Source organism: Phacochoerus africanus, chromosome 8, assembly GCF_016906955.1.
Source record: "Phacochoerus africanus isolate WHEZ1 chromosome 8, ROS_Pafr_v1, whole genome shotgun sequence".
NCBI lineage: Eukaryota > Metazoa > Chordata > Mammalia > Artiodactyla > Suidae > Phacochoerus > Phacochoerus africanus.
Window position 1 is genome coordinate 129,078,481 of NC_062551.1, and position 12,667 is coordinate 129,091,147.

The 12,667-nt window shown below is 43.8% G+C and overlaps 1 pseudogene; it reads right to left on the reverse strand.

Moving 5' to 3' along the window:
• Positions 1 to 1,797: 1,797 nt before the first annotated feature.
• LOC125133379 (60S ribosomal protein L9-like) lies at positions 1,798 to 9,583 on the reverse strand (annotated as a pseudogene).
• Between the last annotated feature and the right edge of the window lie 3,084 nt (positions 9,584 to 12,667).

Genomic DNA, 12,667 nt, shown 5'->3' on the forward strand with positions numbered 1-12,667 from the left:
TCCCCCCAAATTTAGCAAGTCTAAATTACAAATAATGATTCCAATCCAGTAACTCTGTTTCAATTGATGCACTTCCTTCTTCTTCCTTCTTCCAAATCCTCTGTCTGTTTTGTTTCCTTTTCTTTGATCTGATGCTTGTTTCAAATGCCGTCGTCATGGTAACTGAGCTCTGCTACTCAGCCCAGAACCACCCCCACAACATGCCCCTGGGGGCACTGCCCAGTGGGCCGCTGGCCCTGCCCCCATGAGGCCTACCTCAGTGTATCAGGGAGGCCTTGGCCAGCTCCTGGGTTTCATTAAAAGCTTTTTTTTTTTTTTTAGGAGTTCCTGTCGTGGCTCAGTGGTTAACAAATCCGACTAGGAACCATGAGGTTGGGGGTTTGATCCCTGGAATCACTCAGTGGGTTAAGGATCTGGCATTGCCATGAGCTGTGGTGTAGGTCACAGACGTGGCTTGGATCTGGTGGTGTTGTGGCTCTGTCATAGGCTGGCAGCTACAGCTCTTATTAGATCCCTAGCCTGGGAACCTCCATATGACGCAAGTACAGCCCTAGAAAATACAAAAAAAAAAAAGTTTGTTTTTTTTAGTTTTTGGTTCACACTAAAATTGAGGAGGTACAGAGATTTACCAGATACCTTCCTTCCCCCACATGTGCACAGCCTCGACTATCACCAACATCCCCCAGCAGAGGGGTGCATTTGTTACAACTGGTAAACCTGCATTGACATATCCTGACTGATCAAAGTCCATGGTTTCCACTCTTGGTGTTATATATTCTATGGCTTCAGACATATATCATGACAGGTATCATACAGTGTTCTTCATTGCCCTAAAAATCCTCTGTCATTCCTCTATGCATCCCTCTCTTTTCACTAACCCTGGCAAGCACCAGAGCCATAGTTTTGCTATTTCACAACATTATGTAGTTGGAATCATAGTTTGTATCCTTCTCAGATTGGCTTCTTTCACTTAGTGATAGGTATTTAGGTTTCCTCCTTGTCTTTTTATGCTTTGATAGTTCATTTCTTTCAGTGTTGAGTAATATTCCATTGTCTGGATGTACTTCAGCTTGCCTTTCTTATCCACCCACTGAAACAACATTTTGGTTGTTTCAAGTTTTGGTAATTATGAGAAAAGCTTCCATAAACTTCCATGTGTAGGTTTTCGTGTGTACGTAAGTTTTTGATTTCTTTGGGTAAAAACCAGGAAACACAATTGCTGGATCATGTGCTAAAAGTATATTTAGTTTCTTAAGAAACTGCCAAACTATGTTCCAAAGTGGCTATACATTTTACATTCCCACCAGCAATGTATTCCAGTTGTTCTACAACCTCACCAGCACTTGTCAGTGTTATGGATTTTGGCCAATCAACTGAGTGTGCAGTGGGAATCTCACTGTGCTCTTAATTTGCATTTCCCTGATGACATTTTTTTTTTTTTGGTCTCTTTATGATCGCACCTGTGGCATATGGAAGTTCCCGGGCTAGGGGCTGAGTTGGAGCTACAGCTGAGGACTATGGCACAGCGTTGGCAACACCAGATTAGAGCTGTGTCTTTGACCTATGCCGCAGCTCATGGCAAGGCAACATCTTTAGCCACTGAGTGAGCCAGGGATCGAACCTGCATCTTCAAGCATACTATGTCAGGTTCTTAGCCTGCTGAGCCACAATGAAAATTCCTCTGATGTGGAATATCTTTTCTTTTCACTACAGTGTTTCTGCTGCATCTTTAAAATATCACAAACTGGTCTTAGGAACCATCCAGTATCTTGCTTGGGTAGCTGGACATCTTAGAACTTATTCAGCAGCTTGATGAATTGTTTCTTCAGAGACATAGATATCACCTAGAAATTTTCTGATAACCTTGTTTTTAAATGTTGTGGCTTGCTGAATCAAAACAGCTGAATTCGATATAATTTCACCATCATTTCCCTCAAGAATTAAGTCATTTTTCTGCACTTGGGATACTGAACAAGTAACTCCTGGCTTCATCCAAACACTTTTGAGATATTTTTCACCCAAGAAATTTTGGATTTCAGCAAGGGACCCATTCTCCTGAATAACATCATTGACAGGGGAGTGAGCATGCACAGAACCTCATCTTGTTGTGGAAGCCAGGGTGACACTCTTGATGGCGTGCTGTACATGACTACAGAAAGGGTAAGCCAGTCCCTTTCTATTTCCCTACCATTTTGTCAGCCTGGAGCATCTTCTTTCCAATGAAATAGAGTTCTGCATTGATGGGACCTTCTGCAAGTTTCCTCTGGGTCCCTTCGTAATAACGTGTCCCTTTGGAGTGATGTCAAGATTTTTCTGGAATGTGGACAGTCTACTGAGAACAATCTCATTCTATTTCTATGGCCATACCTGCAGAATGTAGAAGTTCCTGGGCCAGGGATCGAACCTGTACCACAGCAGCAACCCAAGTCACTGTAGTGAAAATGCCCATTTTACCCAAGGTCATCTAGATTTTCTCCTGTTATCCTCTAGGAGTCTTATAGTTTTGTGTTTTAGACCCAAATGATTTATGATGCATTTTAAGTTAATTTTTGTGAAAGACCCAAAGTCTGGGTCAAGACTAATTCCCATGTAATATAAGTACCTTATAATAAAAAAAAAAAATCCTAATTTTCCCCTCCCTTTTCTTGTGTCATTGCTGTCGTTCATTTTACTTATATATCAACATACATAAGTACATGTATGTGTGTACACACACACACACAAAAGATATATACAGGAGTTACCGTCATGGCACAGTGGTTAACGAATCCGACTAGGAACCTCGAGGTTGCGGGTTCGATCCCTGGACTTGCTCAGTGGGTTAAGGATCTGGCACTGCTGTGAGATGTGGTGTAGGTTGCAGATGCAGCTCGGATCCTGCGTTGCTGTGGCTGTGGCATAGGCCGGTGGCTACAGCTCCAGTTAGACCCCTAGCCGGGGAAACTCCATATGCTGCAGGAGCGGCTCAAGAAAAGACAAAAAGACAAAAAAAAAAAGAAAAAAAGAAAGATATATACATAAGCATACATAATCAAATACATTGTTGCTTTTATTATTTTGAACAAACGTCTGTTGAATGAGTTAAGAATAAGAAAAACAGAGGGTTTTATTTTACCGTTTCCTTTTTTTTTTTTTTTTTTTGGTCTTTTCTAGGGCCGCACCCATAGCATATGGAGGTTCCCAGGCTAGCAGTCTAATTGGAGCTGTAGCCACTGGCCTCTGCCAGAGCCACAGCAATGTGGGATCTGAGCCTCGTCTGTGACCTACACCACAGCTCATGACAACACCAGATCCTTAACCCACTGAGCAAGGCCAGGGATCGAACCCACAACCTCATGGTTTCTAGTTGGATTTGTTAACCACTGAGCCACGACAGGAACTCCTTTTTGTTTGTTTTGTTTTTGTTTGTTTGTTTGTTTTAAATTAAATCTTGCTTGGTGTTCTTGAGTTTCCTGGATCTGTGGTTTGGCATCTGATATCTTGGGGAATTCTTAGTCATTATTGTTTCAAATATTTCTTTTCTTTCTTAGTTGCTTCTCCTTTGGACACCCCCATTACACATATTTTACACCTTTTTTAGTTATCCCACACTTCTCAGATATTTTCTTTTTTCTTTTTTTTTTTGGCTTCGTTCTTTTTCACTTTTGGAAGTTTCTGTTGTGTCCTCAAGCTCAGAGATACTTTCCTCAGCTGAATCCAGTCTACTATTAAGCTCATCAAAGGCATCTCCATTTCTGTTGTTTGTTTGACCTCTAGCATTTCTTTTTTTTTTTTTTCCTTAGGATTTCCATCTCTGTTTACATTGTCCATCTGTCTTTGCTGTCTGCTTTATCCATTAGATCCCTTGGCATATTGATCATAGTTGTTTTAAATTCCTGGTTTGATAATTCCAATATCTTTGCCACATCTGTTTCTTATGTCCCTTCATAAAAAAGGTGGGTTTTGTGTTTGTGTGTGTGTCCTTTTAGTATGCCCTGTAATTTTTTCTAGGTAACTGGACATGATATACCAGGTAAAGCATCTTCTGTAAATAGGCCTTTGGTGGTGTGGTGGTGCAGCTTGGGAAGACAGGGGAGTGCTGTAGTCCTCTTTTTAGGACTCAGTCTCTGGTTGAACCTATGCCTCTGGACTTTCAACCTCACACATATTTTTCTCCCCCCCCCTTAGGTGGGAAGAATGGGCTGGAGCTGAGTATTTCCCTCCCCCTGGGCCAGTGAGGCTCTGATAACACCTCAGCAGGTTAGCTCTGGTTAACTAGTTTCCCCTAGGGAAAAGCCTTATTAAGAAGGACAGCTGTGCTCTGACCTATTTCAAGATGGTTCCTCTTGCTCCTCCCCTGCTGGAAGCCTTGAGATTATTCTCAGATGTTCAGTGTGAGAACCTAGTCAAGTTCCTGGAGCTAAAGCTCACAAAAGTTTGGGGGTTCCCCTAAGACTGGATCCCCATTAGTTTTTACTCTCAGACTCATCCACATGGAGCATTTAATTCATTAATTGCAGTTCGGTTTCACCTACCCTGGCACTGGTTCCCATAGTAATTCTGCTCAAGAATCTCTGCTCAGGTAAGCTGTGACCCCCTGTATTTGCCTGTCTTGCCAGTATTACGGGCAGTGGTTTGCCTGGTGTTCTCCTCTCTCTTATGAATCCTAGATGAGTTGCTTATGTTTCAGTCTGTTCAGCTTTTTATTTGTTGTTAGGACAGCATGGCAATTTTACAAGGTTGTTATATGCAGAACTGAAAATGGTGTTGCTGAGTTTCTTGCTCTGACTGGAGGAGTTTATGAATCTCCAGGTTACTTGGGTCCAAGCTGAGACATACTAAGTGCTATAAGTGGTCTTCTGCCTGGTCAGCCAGGCTCAGGAAAATCACTCACATACAGGAAAGTCTTTACTGCTCAGAAAATGTGATGGGGTCCAGCCTGAGATGAGACCTGTGTATATACAGTGGTCTCTCTGTGGGGGATTGGTTCCGGGACCTCCAGCAAATGCCAAAATCTGAGAATACATAAGTCCCGTATATAAAATTATACCATATTTGCCTATGACATAAACACACATTCTCCGGTATACTTTAAATCATCTCTAGATTACTTATAATGACTAATATACTGAAAATGCTATGTAAATCATGGCTGGAGTATGGCCCATTCAAGTTTGGCTTTTGAGAACTTTCTGGAATTAAAAAAAAAAATATTTTAATCCACAATTGGTTGAATTTGTGGGTTGGAACCCATGGATACAGGGCTGACAGTACAGTGTGATCCAGACAATGAGTGGTGACTGGCCAGGTAAGTAATCTTATGAGCCTCAAAAAAGAAATTCACATTCCCAGAAATAACACCCGGAGTCCTCAGACTTTGTTATTTATATCCTCTTTACTGCATAGGTCCTTCTAATCTTAATTCTTTTGAAATTTCACTGCTTGTGGGCTACTTGGCTGGCATGGTGATCTATTGCATGGATGTGAGCTTCATGTGAACCCCTGTTCAGATACCTCCTTTATTGTCATGAATATGCTGACCAAGAAAATGAGGGCCCAGTATCACTGCCTATTCTTATTCTATTTTTTTTTTTTTTAGGGAATAAATTGGAGAGTGATTATTTATTTATTGTGGTCGTGTATATACATGATGTAAAAGTTACCATTTTAACCATTTATGTGTCTAGTTCAGAGGCATTCCCATACCCATTAAACTCTAAATCCTCATTCCTCCCACCCTCAGCCCCTGGCTACCACCATTCCACTTTCTGTCTCTATGCATTTGCTACTGTAGGTAACTCATATGGATGGAATAATATCATTATTTGTCTTTTGGTGACTGGCTTATTTCTCTGAGCATAATATCTTCAAGGTTCATCCATGTTGTAACATGCATCAGGATGGATCATTGCATAGATGGATCACATTTTTTTAATCCATTCATCATTCATTGGACATTTGGGTTGCTTCCACTTTTAGCTATTGTGGATAAAGCACTAGAAACATGGATGTACAATTACCTGAGTCCTTGCTTGCAATTATTTTCAATATATCCCCAGGATTGTAGTTACTGAATGATAATTTTATTTTAAAAATTTTTTGAGGACTTGCTGTGCTGCTTTCCTCAATAACTATCCTATTTTACATTGCCTGGAAATGCATAAGGGTCCCAATATCTCTACATTCTATCAGCACTTGTTATTTCCTTTTCTTCCTAAATGGTAGTATCCATCCTAATGGTTGTGAGATGGTATCTCACTGTGGTTTTGACTTGCATTTCCCTCCTGACTAGTGATATCATGCATCTTTTCATGTGTTTATTGGCCATTTGTATACCTTTGGAGAAATATCTACTCAAGTCTTTTGTCCCTTTTCTAATCAGCTTGTTGGTTTTTGAGTTGGGTCAGATATCTGCTTTTGTTGTTGTTGTTGTTTTTTCAGGGCCACACCTGCAGCACATGGAAGTCCCCAGGCCAAGGGGTGAATTGGAGCTGCAGCTGTGGGCCTATACCACAGCCACAGCAATGGGGATCTGAGCCTTGTCTCTGACTTACACCACAGCTCTCAGCAATGCTGGATCCTTAACCCACTGAGCAAGGCCAGGGATTGAACCCACGTCCTCATGGATACTAGCTGGGTTTCTTACCACTGAGCCACAACAGGAAGTCTCAGAAATCTGATTTTTTAAAATGGTCTTAACAAAATGTTAAATAGTGGTTACTAGAGAATTTTTTTTTTTTTTTTTTTTTTAGGGCTGCACCTGCAGCGTATGGAAGTTCCCAGGCTAGGGGTCCAAATAGAGCTATAGCCACAGGCCTACACCACAGCACACTGCAGTGCCATATCCTTAACCCACTGAGTGAGGCCAGGGATCAAACCCGCATCCTCACGGATACTAATCAGGTTCATTATGGCTGAGCTACAATGGGAACTCCTAGATAAATTTTTTTTTTTAAATACTGTGAAACAACCTGCAGAGATTAAATCCCATCAACCAGGTTGCTCTGGCCCAAGTATTGCCAGTTCACTGCCTCTGCCTTAAGACGGGTATGAATGGCTCTGAGGGGCGTTGTCCAGAAAACAAAGCATTGTGGGAAGGACCAAACAAAGTCATTCTCTGTTTAACACACAGTGATTTTTATTACCAAAGTCCCATTTTCTTCCTTTTTATTACCAAAGCTAAAATCCATATGCCTTACCTGTGCTCACCATGGCAATGAAAGCAAATGACAGACTTGACGTTAAGGGAGAGGCCTCACCTGGTGAGGAGTAAGAGAAAATTTCCTGTCAACTGAATGTGAAGCATGGAAGACCTTTGTCCCATTGTACAACTTTCCACAGAAGACTAGTCTTTGAAAAACACCTGTCGATTCACTGCTTGTTTACAGGAGGAGAAAATGGCGCATTGATACAAAATATATAAACTACATAACTTGAGGAGACAGAAGCTGACCCCCACACTAATCTCTTCAGGCACTGCCTGCTATGGAGGGGAGGGTTAGGGAAGGTGCTGCAAGGGGGGTTGGTGGGAAACATGTCTGTACCCCACTCCCCCACTGTCTTGCTGTGTGACCTGACTTCTCTTTTCTTCCACTATAACATGAGCTTAATAACATCTCCTTGGAGGGGCTTTTGGAGGGAGTAAGTCTTTTGAGTTGTAATGTTCTGTGCAGTGCTAACCTTCAAGCTGTCCTTCTTCCAAGTCTCCCTCGTCCTGGCAAAAAGTGTGGGGATGGTTGACATTTGCCCTGGAGTGCAGTCTGGGCTTCCTTGAGTGTCATCCTTGAGTGCCAAGCTCCCTGGACCTTGCCTTTCTAAGGTCAATCAAGTTTTTTTGCTGCTGTAATCATTATTGTCGTTAACACTTCCCACTTCTCAGCTTGCATGCCTCCTCCTGGCTTGCTGGGAGGCCACAGCCATCCCTCTCTAAGATGTCCCTGGCAAAGGCCCTGCTCTGGTCAGCCAGGGTGGCCCCGATCCTTTGAGATCCACACCAGGAAAGCTTAGCACTTGCCCCTGAAGCTCCTGCCCACACCCACTCAGGGCTGAGTGGTACCTCTCCACAAGGGAGTACAGTCCTCCAGGTCAAAGGCTCTGAAGGTCAAGCAAAGTACAGGCTCTTTTTTTTTTTGCCTTTAGGGCCGCTCCCTCAGCATACGGAGGTTCCCAGGCTAGGGGTCTAATTGGAGCTGTAGCCGCCAGCCTACACCACAGCCACAGCAATGCGGGATCCACACCGTGTCTGCAACCAACACCACAGCTCATGGCAACACCGGATCGTTAACCCACTGAGCAAGGCCAGGGATCAAACCCGCAACGTCATGGTTCCTAGTCGGATTCGTTAACCACTGTGCCATGACGGGAACTCCAAAGTACAGGCTCTTTAAAGACAGGATATATTCTCTCACAGATCCTGAGAATATGTGTGAGGACCTCCAGGAATCTTTGGATCCCACTGTAGCGAGCAGAAAACAGGAGGACAGAAAAAGGCATGGCCTTACACATTCACCCCAGACCCTCTCCCAGCTGTACTAGGAGAGAACTGCCAGCTATTTCACCTTGGGCAAGTTAATCAGCATCTTGGCTTTCAATATCCTTCTGTAAAATTAGAGTCATAAAATCCATCTTCTTTGTGTGTGTGTGTGTATGTGTGTGTATTTTTAGGGCCATACCCACAGCATATGGAAGTTCCTGGGCTAGGGGTCAAATTGGAGCTGCAGCCACCATTCTATGCCACAGCTACAGTAACTCTGGATCCTTAACCCACTGAGCAAGGCCAGGGATGGAACCTGTGTCCTCAGGAATACTAGTCAGATTCGTTTCCATGGAGCCAGTTGGAGCCACTGAGCCAATATCCATCTTATCAATATGACAAGAGGGCTAAATGAGTTATTAAAGTGCCTGGTGTTCAGGGAGGTGGAGGAGAGTACTAGGGGCAGGCCTGGTACCAGGCAGAGGAGCAGCCTGCATGTTCTTCATCTCCAAGGAGCCAGGGTCCAAGCACTGGGCATCCTCATGCCCCCTAGTGAGTTTCCTTTTCTTGGTGGGTGGTTTCCTGAGGCATGGGAAGGTTGTGTCACCTAGAGTCAGTGTCCTCCAGCCCCACTGACTGTCCTTTACCTTCTCTCCCTTGTCCAAGTACAGCTCCTGGGGGTCAGCCTAATGGCCAACATTTGTCCCAGAATGGATGGCAAGATTGGGCTTCTTGCTGTGCCTTTCTCTACAAATGGCCACAGTTATCATTATTCAGGGCTGAGCCTGTGGAGAAGATCGTGTAGCTGTGCAGATTAGGGCCATGACAAATTCATGGTTTTCAAAATCAGTTAACCCTTAATGATCCTTTTGTCACAGGCCAGCTTCTTCTCCTGTTTCCCTCAGCTGCTCTTCCAAGCCTAAAACCTTGTCCACAAGTCTCCTAACTTACCTTTGCTCCCACCCTCTGTGCACAGGCACCGGTCTCTGCTTTTCCAGGAAAACCAGTGTGTTAGGCACCAACCTTCCCGTTCTTACCCTGTATCTTCAAAGCTGTCCTCTTGGCGGCAATCACTCGCTCCTCCCCTCCAGTCTGAAGAGTCAGGAGGCCTTTCCTTCTATTCAAAGCCATCTTTCTGTAGTGATCTCCTGTTCCTTTTGCCTCTTCTGTGTCCCTTCTCCTGGCCAAGAAGACCAATAGCCTTTTTGATTGTGTGTGTGTGTGTGTGTGTGTGTGTGCTTTTTAGGACCACACCTGCAGCATATGGAAGTTCCCAGGCTAGGGGTCCAATTGGAGCTATAGCTGACAGCCTACACCACAGCCACAGCAATGCAGGATCTAGGATCTGAGCCATGTGTGCGACCTACACTGCAGCTCACAGCAATGCCAGATCTTTAACTCACTGAACGAGGCCAGGGATCGAACCTGCATCCTGCTGAGCCATGATGGGAACTCCACAATTGCTTTTTTGGAATCATCCTTTTTCCTTCTTGGTCCATGTGATTGAGTTGAGTTTGACCCCACCCCAGCTCTTGCTCCAGAGAGAGCATGGAACAAGTTTGAGGCAATCAAAACACTTCAACTTCCTGGCCATAGAAATAGGGCAGAAGTGAGTGTGTAACTGAGATCCAAGCCACTCAGAATCGCTCTAGAGACTCTTGTATGAGCCATTGAGATGCGGTTTATTTATTGTACTGAGTCCACTGGCCTTTTGGGCCATATAGTGATGGAGATGGGGGCACCATGTTTGCTCATGGGTGCAGGCAGCTTGAGAAAGTGGAACTAAGTGGAGGGAAAAGGAAAGACAGATGCTTGACAACATTTTGTTGAGCCTTTGGAGTCAGCCATGCATGGATTTTTTCAGTTACATGAGTTAGTTCTCTTTTTCTCTCTCTTTTTTCTAACAGGTGTGAAACCATTTAATAAAGTGATTCTTTATAAAGAGTGCACACATGTCATAGCTCCTGCCCTTAAGAAACTTCTAAACTTTTAAGGGGTCTGAACACATGCACTTATAACTCCAGTGGGAGGGAATTTAAAAGCAGTATCTGTGCCTTTTATTTATTCTTTTTTTTTTCTTTTTATGGACAAACCTGCTGAATATGGAATTTCCCAGCTTAGGGGTCAGATCGGCTGTGGCTGCTGGTATATACCACAGCAACACGAGATCCAAACCATATCTGTGATCTACACCACAGCTCACAGCAATGCTGGATCCTTAACCCACTGAGCAAGGCCAGGGATTGAACCAGTGTCCTCATGGATACTAGTCAGTTTCCTTACTGCCAAGCCACAACACGAACTCCTTTATTCATTTATTAAAAACACGAGTTCTCCTTCTGTACTAAGCACCATGTTACTTTGTACCAGGCACATCTGGTGGTACAGCAGTAGACAAGTCAGAGGTTGTCACTGCCCTCATGGAACTTATTATAATCTATTGTGGAAACAGGTGTTGCAATCTGGTGAGGTCATCAGGAGATGTGCTGACTTCTGGCTTCCAGTATTTTTCCTCCTCTCTGACCTTGCCCAGTGCCCAGCACTCAGTGTCTCAACCTCGGTGGGCTCTCATCAAGCCTAAGCTCAGTGAGACCCTTGCATTCAGAATAGCCATTTCCTGGGCTGAGATGGATGGATATAACTTTGTAGAGCAAACAGTAGTGGAGATGGGAATCTGTGCCTGGATGAGGTGAGAGGTTCCTATAGCAGAGGAAAGGGAGATAAGGGTGAAAAAAAGAGGCTGAGCATGGCAGGAGAGGTAAAACCCTAATGAGAAAGCGAGGAGGAGCTGGTCAAATCACATTTAATTTATTTATTTAATTTGGCCATGCAGGAGGTGTGCGGAAATTCCAGGGCCAGGGTCAAACCCATGCCACAGCAGCGACCTGAGCCACAGCAGTTACAATGCCAGATCCTTAACCCACTGAGCCACCAGGAAGTTATATTTTAGAAATACAGCTCTAGCTGTGGTATAGGGCATGGGCTTGAGTCAGTAAAAAAGAAGCAGGGAGACCTGTTAGAAAAACAGATACAAAGATATAGTGAGGTCTGAATCAAGGCTGTGCTATGGGGATGCAATGAAGGGGTTAATGCAGGAGATAACATTCTTAGAAAAGGGACAATGAGGAGGAGGATGACAGGAGGGAAACAGATTTGAACACGAGCCTTCAGACTAGATCTCCTGTTGAATATTTTTCCTTCTTGGCAGTTTTCATAATCTTAATTAAATAATTATTTGTGCAATTATCTTTTAGTTTTCTTTTTCTCTTAAGCAGGTTAGGTTACTGGCATTCCCAGCTAAAGAGGCCTGAGGGAAAATACACTCTTGGGAGCTCCCTGGTGGCTCAGTTGGTTAAGGATCTGGCATTGTAACTGCTGTGGCGCAAGTTCAATCTATGGCCTAGGAAATTCCGCATGCCTTGGGCAAAGCCTCCCCCCCCCACCAAAACAAACAAACAAACAAACAAACCCCACACTCTTGTACACCATAAATGTCCCTGGGAAAAGACTATATCTGTGTCTGTGTTGTTCATTCCAGCACTAGGACAGCGACTGTCACATAGTAAGTGTGGATTAACATTTAGGAACTAACTGTACCTGTGACTAGCATTGATATCATCGCTTCACTTCACCTCCATCTTTTTTTCTTTCTTTCCTTTTTTTTCTTTTTCTTTTTTTGGCCTTTTTAGGGCCACACCCCCAGTATATGGAAGTTCCCAGGCTAGGAGTCGAATCTGAGCTGTAGCTGCAGGCCTACTCCACAGCGGAAGCAACTCTGGATCTGAGCCACATCTATGACCTACACCACAGCTCATGGCAATGCCAGATCCTTAAGCCACTGAGCAAGGTCAGGGATCAAACCTTATGGATACTAGTTGTTTTTGTTACTGCTGAGCCACAAGGGGAACTCCTATCTTTGTTTCTTTACCATTTTCTTTCCTAGGATTTAAGCCTCTCCCTTCCTCGGTGTATATGATCAAGTCTCTGTAATCCTAAAAATGGAAATGAGCTTATAATAACAAAACAAAAATCTTCCTTCCTTATGGTGTTTCTTTCTACACCCTGATCTACTTTCCCATCTCATCTGAGCTTTTCAAAAGCATCATCTTAACCCCCTGCAACCTGGCTTCTGTCCCAACTATTTCAACAGTGTCACATTCATCACTGACATGAAGGCACCTAATTAGCACTCTCTGCCAGCCACGCAATACTCTG